This window comes from Pristis pectinata, chromosome 19, assembly GCF_009764475.1.
Source record: "Pristis pectinata isolate sPriPec2 chromosome 19, sPriPec2.1.pri, whole genome shotgun sequence".
In the NCBI taxonomy this organism is placed as follows: Eukaryota; Metazoa; Chordata; class Chondrichthyes; order Rhinopristiformes; family Pristidae; genus Pristis; species Pristis pectinata.
Genome location: NC_067423.1, coordinates 11,748,855 through 11,758,822, shown reverse-complemented (window position 1 = coordinate 11,758,822; position 9,968 = coordinate 11,748,855). Strand labels below are relative to the sequence as shown.

The window sequence follows — 9,968 nt, the reverse complement described above, 5'->3', positions numbered from 1 at the left end:
TACAGAGCAGAGTGGAGAGCCAGTGATATTGCTGTATGGGTTAAGATCATAAGACCATAAGAAATAAAAGCAGGAGTAGGCCATTCAGCCCATCATGCATGTTCCACCATTAAATTAAATCAAGGCTGATCTTCTACCTCAGCACCATTTCCCACTAAGCCCATATCCCTAATATCTTAAAATCTATCTATCTCTGCCTTGAATACAGTCAGTAACTAAATCTCCACTCCATTCTGGGGTAGTGGATGCCAAAGATATACCATCCTCTGTTCTGAATGGCTGACCCCTTATTTTGAGACTGTGACCCCTGATTCTAGACACCACAGCCAGGGGAACTATCATTCCTGCATCTACCCTGTCAAGCCACATTAGAATTGTATAAATTTCAATGAGATCTTCTCTCATTCTTTTAACATCTAGACTGTATAGATCCAGCCTTCTTGATCTCTCTTCATAGGACAAACCCTCCATTCACTCTGGTGAACCTTCATTGCACTCCCTCTATCACAAGTTTATGCTTAGTTGGCAAGTCAATTTAGTTACTGAAAAACAAAGAGGCAAGAATGACTGGATTAATCTAATTGGATTGGATTAAGTGAGAAAGAGAGAAACAACAGAGTAATTTACTTCATGCACACAGCAAAGTTTGTATCAATTCCACAATTTCTTTGGAAGACAAGTAAAACGGCAGATGCTGGACTCTGAAGCTAAAACAGAAATGCTGGAAGAACTCAACCAGTCAAGCAGCATCTATGGAAAGAGAAACTGGTTCTTCATCCACTTCTGTTTTTGCCACAATTTTTTAATTCCCTTTTTTGGTCACCCAAACTGATTGGTGCATCAGGGTCATAAATGCCATCACTAAAAATGTTTCCACATTGCAGAGTTCCTGAACTAACATGAATTTTCAATATACAGGCAGAATAGCAAACAGTCCAAACCATATGGTAGAACATCTCATCACCAGATCTGACCAACAGGCACCAAGACCCGGCTTGGCTGGCAGCGAGAGGTGGCCTCCCAGTCAGAGTTTTCCTCTACAGACAATATATCACCCTCAATGTACGCTGACCTCAGGACAGCTTCGGTGGGGAAGAGACGGTCACCCACCTCTTTGCAGACTGTGGATTTGGTAAGAGGCTATGGAGAGGGATGCAAGGGTTTATGTCCCGGTTCATCCCCAGCAGCAGCGTAACAGAGGACTCTTTGATCGATGGGCTATTCCCAGGTACACGCACCGAGACAGACGTCAAGTGCTGCTGTAAAGCCATCAACTCAGTGAAAGACACCCTTTGGTAAGGGAATGCTGTCAACTGGCACAATCCAGGTTGCAGGACTACGTGCTGAGGGACGCACTGAAGCTCGCTGCAACCAATGCTAAGGCTCTGTGGGGAAGAACCCCAGTACAGGTTCCTTCCACTACCTCACATGGAGGGGCAGTGTTGGGTGGGGAAGCCCCTCAAACAATGAAAAGGGTATCACCTCAGGGAGCCATGTAAGTGGCAATGGTGCTGTGTCGGTTTGTGGGATTTTTCTTTAAAGTTTACACTACTGAATGCAACAACCATGAATGTTAAGATTTTGTTTTTGCACTGTTTCTTCCTTTGTATATATTTTTTATTAGGAATGAAGTTTATTTTTGAAATAAAACAAAACAGTCCGACTTATCCTGATACACCCAGGAAGATGGATCAGGTGTTCTTGTATTTGTGAAGCTAATGGTGGTATGATGCATGCTGTAGAGAAATTGGTGACAAATCACAATTTGTTGGTTTTCCCATGTTCCTCATACCCTCCCGTATGTTTTCTGCAATATTATTGGCCTGCTTCATCCCAGCATTTTGCAGGGAAATTCTAGGCCTTATCTGTATATTGTCACTGGAAAAATGCAGTGAGTCCACTGCTGTGTACACTCGGTCAGCTACATTAGGCAGGCCATGTTGTTCACATTCCCGTTACCAGATTCCTGAAATGGGCATTCTGTCATTGGAGCAACCCTGGCCTTGACTGCTCAAAGTGGAGAAGGAAGCTTTGGGATGATGCTGAGGACCTTGAGTCCATGCATGGGGATCACACAGAACTCTTGCACCCCTTCTCTCTTCTCTTCTCTCCTCTTCCATCGGGTAGAAGATACAGGAGCCTGAGGGCACGTACCACCAGACTTAAGGACAGCTTCTACCCCACTGTGATAAGACTATTGAACGGTTCCCTTATATGATGAGATGGACTCTGACCTCACGATCTACCTTGTTGTGACCTTGCACCTTATTGCACTGCACTTTCTCTGTACTGTTATTGTTTTTACCTGTACTACATCAATGCACTCTGTACTGACTCAATGTAACTGCACTGTGTAATGAACTGACCTGTACGATTGGTTTGCAAGACAAGCTTTTCACTGTACCTCGGTACAAGTGACGATGATAAACCAATACCAATGCCACTACCAACTGAAGGAACATAGCACCTCACAAAGTATCCACCTGTCCCATCAGGCACCTCATCCTTCATCTGTGGAAGAGTCTTCATCAGTCACCTCAGAACCCTCTAAATCAGAGTGGGAGCAAGTCATCCTCGATCCACCTCAAAAGAAGTCTTTTGGCATTTTCTCATTTTCATTTCAGTCTTAGTATTCAGGGTTTTTTTGTTCAATCTTTCTTGGTTAAATATTTACATCAATTCCAGACATTTTACCCAGCTCTGTTTACCCAGATAAACTTCTGAATCTTCCTGGATCTGATTTATTGCACAGCGAGTGAGTTTTATTATAGAAGTTTACATTGCACAGTGGTTTCCTAATCCAGTTAATAAAGACTAGTGAAGGCAAAAGCTTGAAGAGAAACAGATTGAGAAGCAGAAGCCTTGATGTTGGCATCTTTATGTGTCTGTACTGGCAGCAACATAATGATATTGTTGGAAGGCATTCTTTTGCTGTTACTATTAACCCCATATTGTTAATCTGATTCTTTTTGGGAATTGGTCCAGCACAAAAGGCCCCATTTATCCCACTTTGAGTCTCAGCAAGAGAAATCCACTTCCCCTTAGTCCTGGATTATATTTTTGCCCCTCAATTATTATCCAATTCCCTTTTGAATCAATCATTGAATCTGCTTCAAACTCCAGTGAATTCCAGGTTATTACTACACTCTATGACAATGGTTTTCATCGTGACATCTCCAGTTCTTTTTGCATTCACCTTAATTGTAAACTTGTAGCATTGCAGGGTGGATATGTTGTTAAAAGCTAGTAATCCCAAGAAGTATAAATTGTAAATGCTGGAAATTTGACAAATAAACACAGTTCATATTTTAGATCGATGGTGAAAAGTTCTGATGGAACTGTCACTGACCTGAAACAAACTCTGTTACTCTCTCCACAGATGATGCCAGGCACTGAATATCCCATGCCTTCTCTATTTTTGTTTCAGATTTACAGAACCCTGCATATTTTTACTCTTAGTAATGCCAAGAATTGGAGTTCAAATTCCACCAGTTTTGCAATTTGAATTCTTTAAAAGCATCCTGATATAAGGGTTTGATTTTAGTGCAGTAACCACAACATTTTTGGCTGGTATTTAAAACCCAACTAGTTCACCAGTATCTGCAATAAATCTACAGTCCATATTCCGTTGTTTGCATCCATATGACACCATTGTCATTGCCTTTCAACTGTCCTCTGAAGAGCCCCTGCAAGTCACTTAGTTGTATCTCCCTACCAGAAAGAAAGAGCGCTTCATGAGGAAGGCTCACCCCCATCTATTCAAGGTCTTTAGGCATAGCCGATAAATCCTCACCTTACCAAGAGAACCAATGAATTAAATCAATGGAATTTCATTTTCAATATATGTGAAAATAAGCAGATGATGAGGAATTGAGAGACTGTGTGAAAATTGATCCATGCCTCAGAATTAATGCAGAAATGTTCAAACTATGTGGCCTCCACTCTAGAACGAAGGTGAACCCAAGCACAATAACCGAGCTGCAGTATGCATGTGTTTGGAGGCCGTACTCCAAGTCTTCATTGACTTGTTCACTGATATGTATGAAAGGACGGGCTTTACACTCAATGCCCACAAAAGTCCTCTATCAACCAGCTCAACCAGTACAGTAAAACACTGCCCAATGACATTACAGGTTCACACTGAAACTCTGGGTAGACCAATTTCTAATGTCTTGAGAGACAGCTGTCAGTGAATACAGGTATTGATAATAAAATTCACCATTGCTCTGTGTGTGCCAGCATAGACTTTGGCAACCTGAGGAAAAGAATGCTTGAAGATCAAGGCCTGAATCCTGGCACAAAACTCATGGTCTACACAGCAGCACTGATCCTTGCATTCCTGAATGCCTCTGAGACTTGATTTACTTATAGCAGGCACCTCAGAGCCCCAGAGAAACACCACCAATGCTAACTCTGCAACATCCTCCAAATCCATTGGTAGGACAAGCAAACCAATGTCAGTATCCTCTCCCAGACCAGCACTGAGGCCCTACTTACTCTGAATTGCCTCCATAATATTTGCTAGCCAGATTCCCAAAAACAAATGCTCTGTTCCAAGCTCTGTCATGGGAAGAGATTACCAAATAGACCAAAGGAAAAAATTCCAGGATGTCCTCAAAGCTGCCTTGAAAGAGCTTAATATCTCGTTTGGTTTGGTCTATTATTATTGTCACTTGTACCGAGGTACAGTGAAAAGCTTGTCTTACAAACTGATCGTACAGGTCAATTCATTACACAGTGCAGTTACATTGTGTTAGTAGAGAGTGCATTGAAGTAGTACAGGTAAAAACAATAACAGTACAGAATAAAGTGTCACAGCTACAGAGAAAGTGCAGTGCAATAAGGTGCAAGGTCACAACAAGATAGATTGTGAGGTCAGAGTCCATCTCATCGTATAAGGGAACCGTTCAATAGTCTTATCACAGTGGGATAGAAGCTGTCCTTAAGTCTGGTGGTACGTGCCCTCAGGCTCCTGTATCTTCTACCTGATGGAAGAGGAGAGAAGAGAGAATGACTCTGGTGGGTGGGGTCTTTGATTATGCTGGCTGCTTCACCAAGACAACGAGAGGTAAAGACAGAGTCCAAGGAGGGGAGGCTGGTGTCTGTGATGCGCTGGGCTGTGTCCACAACTCTCTGCAGCTTCTTTCGGTCCTGGGCAGAGCAGTTGCCGTACCAAGCCGTGATACATCCAGATAGGATGCTTTCTATGGTGCATCGGTAAAAGTTGGTGAGAGTCAAAGGGAACAAACCAAATTTCTTTAGCCTCCTGAGGAAGTAGAGGTGCTGGTGAGCTTTCTTGCCGTGGCATCTATGTGATTTGACCAGGACAGGCTGTTGGTGATGTTCACTCCCAGGAACTTGAAGCTGTCAACCCTCTCGACCTCAGCACCATTGATGTAGACAGGTGCATGTACACCGCCCCCTTTCCTGAAGTCAATGACCAGCTCTTTTGTTGACATTGAGGGAACGTCCATTGACATTCCCTCATCTCCATTGACTTCTGGGAATCCCTGCCCCATGGCTACTCAGAATGTTTAAGCAGCATTCAGGTTATCACTAAGAACCTTGAGTTCATACGCCAGGAGCACACAGGATCATGACATAAGTGGTGGAAGGAGTTCACCACCTCCAAAACAACTTACACACCAGCCCTGCCAAGCGTCACCTGTCTCACCTGAGGAGGAGCCTATGAACCCCACATTGATGTCATCAGTTACCTCAAAAGCGGAGTGGGAATAGGTCATCCGCCATCCTGGGGGACCACTTCGGAAGAGAACACTACACTTATACAATAGCAAGACACTTCTAGCATTCAAGACATTGGAAAAGACATCCAAGAGAGTATTACAAGTGGTGGATAACAAATAAAGCCTCCTTACATGACTGTAGGGGTAGAGAAGGTTGCCAGCAAGGTGCTAATAAAGGGAGCTTTTATGGAGGTCGGTGGAAGAGTTGATGAGCAAAGCATTCCATCGGAGAAGGGAGCAGGTGGCTGCTGAAGCAAGTGCTGATAGTTGAGTGGGAATGAAGACAAGCCTGTGTGGGAGGATTGAGTGAGTGCATGTCGACACAGAGTGGAGGGCTGTAACAGAGAGAGGGGGGGCAAGGAATCAGAAGATGAGTCTAAATATCAGATGTCTGGGAACTGAAACTGTGGAGGTTGAGATAAATATAATTATCATGAACTTGAAGGAACCTCTCATTGTTGCACAAGTAACTTGGCATTGGATAAGCTTCCAAATATAATATAGTCATATTCATAATATAGTCAGTAGCAGTATAGCCACATTCACAATCCCTGTTTTTCAGTGGATCTGAAGCCATAGAGGGATTGATGCAATGATTCATCTGCACAAAGGCTTGGTGGAAATAGGAGGTGGACCTTTCGTTCTAATACAGGACAGGGGGCAGTGTGAGTGGGAACTGGGCATTGATGGAGAAGGACAGCAGTTACTGGCAAAGAGGCCATTCGACCCATTGTGTCTGTGCTAGTTCCCTGCAAACCGGAAGTAATTCCCTTGTTTGGTTCTTGGCATCTTCCTCTACTTGAAATTTCAAATCATTTTTCTCCTGAAAGATGCACCAATCTCAGCTCCAAGTGATCACCATGGCGAAGATTCAACTCTCTGCTGTGAAGAATGTCCCCTTGAAGGAAGGTATATGAGCAAGTAGGCAGCAAGCCCATGGGGAGTGAGCCTGAGAGAGTGGGAGCTGTGTGAGAAACTGCCACTTTAAAGGGTTCTGACATTTATCATTGTAAATTACATTACTGGCACTGAGGGCTGAAACTTGCAGAATTGCCTTGTCATGACAAATCAATTGCATTATCAAGAGACTGTGTAAGCAAAAATGTAGGAATGAAACAATAAAAGTAGCACAGGATGGTTTCACTCTGTTTACTGGTGGTAGTGAAATTGTAGAGTTATATTGTAGTGAAATCTTTCCTTCTCAATAAGGTATTATTAATGTGAAGGAGATCATAGCTAAAAACACCAAGCCTGAGATTTTTCCACAAATAAATAGCACCAAATGTGAATGTAAATTAGCCTCAGAGACAAATCCATTTTTTTCCTTCAGAAGGAGAAGCATTTTTGGAAGCTTGGAGTTGATTTCATGAAGAATGTCTGATAGTGACTGCCTCTGATGTCAGTGAGAGACTCTGATATCACAGTGACAGATTCTCTGACGTCCCAGAGGCAGATTCTCTGAAGTAACATGCACTTCCTGATGTCAGAGACTTAGACTCCATGATACCTCAGTGATGGGCTCTGTCACAATTAAAGATTCTGATATGTTCCAATGATAGATTCTCTGATATCATAGAAACAGACATGGTAATATTACATTGAAATACCCTCCAATACTATCGGAAAAGTGAAAGAGTGAGTATGATAGACTGTCATGTTCCAGTGAAAGACTCCCTTATGCCATATTGGCAGAACCACTGATATCACTGTGATGTCTCCCTGTGTCAGAGAGATAAACTATGATCTCATCATGACAGTGCACTTGAAGTCAGAGTCTTCACTATCATAACGACAGACATCCTGATAACATAGATAAAATCTCAGATGGCATAGTGATGGGATGTTTGGCCAGTATTATAGTAATGGAATCTCTGAAGTAATGTTGTCGGATCATCTGGTATTATAATAACAGACATGGATGGGAATAAAAAGTAATGGGTATTTTAACCAATGTGAGTGGATGGACATGACTATACAAAAATGGATGCGGATATTTAAAGTGCAAACACTCATGTTGATCCAAGATCTGTGTTTAATTAGCAATGGGTGAGGAATTTAGAACCAGGGATCACAGTCTCAGGATATGGGGATGGGCCATTTAGAATCATAGAGTCATACAGCACAGAAACAGGCCCTTCGGCCCAACTTGCCCATGCCGACTGAGATGCCCATCTAAACTAGTCCCATTTGCCTGCATTTGACCCATACCTGAGATGAGGAGAAATTTGTTCACGCAGTAGATGGTGAATCATTTGGAGCTCTCTGCCACAGAGGACTGTGGAGGGTCAGTCATTGAGTTCCTTCAGAATAGAGGTCGATAGGTGACTGGATATTAAGGGAATCAAGGGATAAGTGAATATGACAGGAAATAGGTGCTGAAGTAGATCAGTCATGATCTTGCTCTCGAAGGGCCAGATGGCCTACTCCTGCTCCTATTTCTTATGTGCTTACGGAAATATACTTTGCACATCAGGACACTGTGTAAATTAGTCCTATAATTAAAACTAACCACCTAGGGCACAGAATGGGAAAATGGTAGGCCCTTGCCATTCAGGCTCAATGTCATTGTGTCCTTCTGCTTCAGAAATGTAATGAATGGGTCTTTCACGTGCATGCGTAAAATGTGTCGCCCATATTTGTTACGACGGGGGCACATCACCCTTCTGACTTCACACCTGTTTAGTGTAACATTCTGCTGTAGGGGGCAGCTTTGTAGCAACTACTGAACTTTTGGGGCAGGCAAGGTAGTGTAGCGGTTAGCGTAATGCTATTACTGTGCCAGCTGGTTCAATTCCAGCCGCTGTCTGTAAGGAGTTTGTACGTTCTCCCCATGTCTGCATGGGTTTCCTCCAGGTGCTCTGGTTTCCTCCCACGTTCCAAAGATGTACGGGTTAGGAAGTTGTGGGCGACACTTGTGGGCTGCCCCCAGAACATTCTATGCAAAAGATGCATTTCACTGCATGTTTCGATGTACATGTGACTAATAAAGAAATCTTATCTAATATTATTTAATCTTATCCATGAGTTAACAAATCCAGCATCTTTGGAATATTGTGGCTTCTCTCCCAACCATCATAATGTATGCTGTAGCCTTGGTTAACGATCAGGGAAGAAAACCATCATTGATATATTTCACCAACACTAATCCAGTCCTGGCGATGTCACTGAAACCACTCTGTCAAAACTGCAAAAACAGAACTGACCATTCCATGGTTTACATAAAAAAGACACCTGTAGTTGGACAGGTAGGGTAGACAGAGTATTTTTCCCAGGGTGGGGGAGTCTAAAACTAAAAGGCACAGGTTTATGGGGAGAGGGGAGAAATTTAAAGGAGATCTGAGGGGCAAGTTTTTTTACACATAAGATAGCAAATTTATGGAATAAACCGACAGAACAGGTGGTAGAGGTCAACACAACTGCAGCATATAAAAGGCTTTTGGACAGGTACTTGGATAGGAAAGGAGTAAAAGGTTACGGGACTAATGCAGGCAAATGGGATTAGCGTAGATAGGCATCATGGACAAGTTGGGCCAAAGGGCCTGTTTCTGTGCTGTACAAACCTATGACTCTAAATTCCCAAAGCTAGCCTGAAAATCCTAACCGTGTCACTGGATGTAATATTGTACATCAGCCTGTAAAAGTGTCCGAGCATACACACTGTGATATAAGCAAACAACGCAAAGTAATTTCACTATTCCTTAGCTGGTCTGACATGCTAAAGCTCCCACCCAGGAAAATAATATCAGCAGAAATGATGGTGGGAAGACATATTAAAGCTGTTAGACCCTGCGCTACAATTGTCACCAACCTACACATCAGCAAAGGATCAACACCTACAGGTGTTCATCAATCATCTCCAAGCACACAGTGATCACACAGCATAAAAAAATGAAAGGATTAACTTTCTGAAGAACCTTCTTGTGTAAAATATATGCTGTGTCTGGGGGCAAGGCAATAAGATTCAAAGAATGCTCCACAAGGACCTAGCAAAGATTAATAGTCTGACGAGAAAGAGTCAAGCATTTCTACGAGGATCACAAGGTCTAGAATTTCCTTTGGTCTGCTTGCTCTCATCTTTCTGAAGTACAAACCTTACCTTTTCACAGAATGAAACAATTTCTGATATACATAGAGAGTCCCATCACGGAAAGACTCAAACATCCCGGGTGTGAAGGATTCGTTTTTTTCATACATCTTGACTTGTACCAAGCAATCTTGTCT

The 9,968-nt window shown here is 42.7% G+C and overlaps 1 non-coding gene across 1 annotated transcript; it reads left to right on the top strand.

Annotated features, from left to right (window-relative positions):
• Positions 1-8,316: 8,316 nt before the first annotated feature.
• Positions 8,317-8,416, top strand: LOC127580648 (small nucleolar RNA U13). The gene has a single exon (XR_007957851.1). It is a non-coding gene; the product is annotated as a small nucleolar RNA U13 (small nucleolar RNA).
• The last annotated feature ends 1,552 nt before the right edge of the window (positions 8,417-9,968 follow it).